This window comes from Chinchilla lanigera, unplaced genomic scaffold, assembly GCF_000276665.1.
Source record: "Chinchilla lanigera isolate Chin_1 unplaced genomic scaffold, ChiLan1.0 scaffold00008, whole genome shotgun sequence".
NCBI lineage: Eukaryota > Metazoa > Chordata > Mammalia > Rodentia > Chinchillidae > Chinchilla > Chinchilla lanigera.
The window spans coordinates 26,484,163-26,486,084 of record NW_004955409.1 but is presented as its reverse complement, the minus strand read 5'-3'; the positions used below and the strand labels follow the sequence as shown (position 1 = coordinate 26,486,084).

The window sequence follows — 1,922 nt, the reverse complement described above, 5'->3', positions numbered from 1 at the left end:
AGCCTGGGCTACGCAGACTCTGTCTCAAAAACAAAAACAAAAACTTCATGAAGGCTGAGTTACCCTCAAAAACAGGATAAATCCCTTTTGTACATATTATGAAGTAAAAGTGGGAGATCTAAGTAAAATTACCTCATGGATAGCTGAAGAAACAGGTCTAACTTCATCTAGAAAGTTGAGTGATAAATAGTGCACTTTTAGAAAATAATGGTACCAATCATTGTGCATAAGGAAGGTAGTGGTGGTGACCCAGGTTTTGGTTTAGTTTTTTGGGGCTTTTTTATTTGTTTTGTTTTTTTGTTTTTCTGAGACAGGGTCTTGCTATGTGGTTCATGCTGGCCTTGAACTCTCTATGTAACCCAGGCTGGTTTCAAACTCCTAGCAACCCTTCTGTCTCAGACTCCCGAGTGCTGGGATTACAGACATGCACCACCACACCTGCCTGGTGACCTAGTTTATCTTTTTTTTTTTTTTTTTGAGCCAGGGTCTCGCTATGCAGTTCAAGCTGGGCTTAAGCTCACTTTGTAGCTCAGGCTGGTCTCAAACTCACAACAATCCTCCTGCCTCAGCCTCCCGAATGCTGGGATTACAGGCATGTGCCACCACACCCGGCAAGGTGACTTAGTTTAAACCTAAATTGGGAATTAGCAAAAGTACAGGTGAGGATAAGTCAATTTGCATAAAAGACTAAATTGCCTCTAGAGGAAAAAATGTACTGTGTTTAATTGTTAACTTCACATAAATTTGTGTGTTTCTGATGAATTTGTGGAAGAAACACACAAACTTTACTTGCTAGACGGCTGAAGATCCACCTACAGGAAAAGTAAGCAGAGGGAAGCAGGTTCCATGAGCATGCACTGAAGCGGCTTTGGTTATTAGAGGCGGGGATAAGGTCGGGATCTGCATAGTGTTGTCCGTTTGGATTTAGTGATAAAAATAGTGGGCTTGGAGATCAGACTTGCCAGCGTTGACTGGGTAACAGTGAGCAAATGATTTACCTCTGACATCTTAGTTTTCTCCCCTGTAAAATAGAAATAATAATAATAGAATCTAATTAAGCAATTAAAAGGATTCTGCTAAAGAGCCTATAGAATAAGTCTTAAAAAATCATTGTTAAAGGGCTTATGATACTGCTAAGCACATAGCAAGCATTCAGTAATTGTTTACTAACTACAATAATAACAGTAACACTCCCCAGGCTCCAGTAGACCCAAAGCAGAGTCCTAGACCACAAAAGAAAGAGCTCAGGCAGAAGGCCTGGACACATAGTGGCTTGTGACCCTTCCTACCCGAATGTACCACCAAGCTCCAAGGAGAAGGGGCACCCTTTCCCACCTCATAGACATGACAGGGCTCTGGTTCTGCTGGGGCACCAGAGACAACATGAGGACGCAGGGCCCAGACACATGGTATCGGGACCCAGAATTAAATGACAAGACCCAAATTGTACCCTGTGGAGGTGGCAAAGTACTAGTGCCAGACTGCAGAGTGTTAATTTATGAACACAATGCAGATGCCTCCTGGAAACCCCCAGAAATATTTTAAAGGTAAAGACCTGCAGGAGTAGGTGAGATAACAGCCATTTTAGTCATTAGGGTCCATATGATTCCAGATGTCTTGGGTCATACATGAGATGTTTTCTGAGAACTAATTATCATCACGTTGGCAATCAACATCATCTTTGCAATAAGGGGCCCTTAGTGGATAGACAACTGGTGGTCAGCTTATAACCCCCAGCTGAACTGAGTGTGAATGGTGCTGGGTGTGGGAGGCCTACCTGGGGCTTACTGCCAGGAGCATAAGAGGCAGACCTGGAGAAGAAGAAGAAAGGCTTTTGGGAACTAAGGGGTTGTTGGGGGCAGAGAAAGACTGTTGGAGTCTGTGGAAGCTGTAAGGAGCTGTTGGTTGTTTTGGAGGAGCTC

General features: G+C 43.5%; 1 long non-coding RNA gene across 1 annotated transcript in view; it reads right to left on the bottom strand.

Annotated features, from left to right (window-relative positions):
* Positions 1-669: 669 nt before the first annotated feature.
* Positions 670-1,922, bottom strand: part of LOC106147737 — an 11,988-nt gene continuing 10,735 nt past the window's right edge. Inside the window, exon 4 of the long non-coding RNA XR_001232663.1 lies at positions 670-1,021. This is a non-coding gene — a long non-coding RNA (uncharacterized LOC106147737). The remainder of the gene's footprint in view (positions 1,022-1,922) is intronic.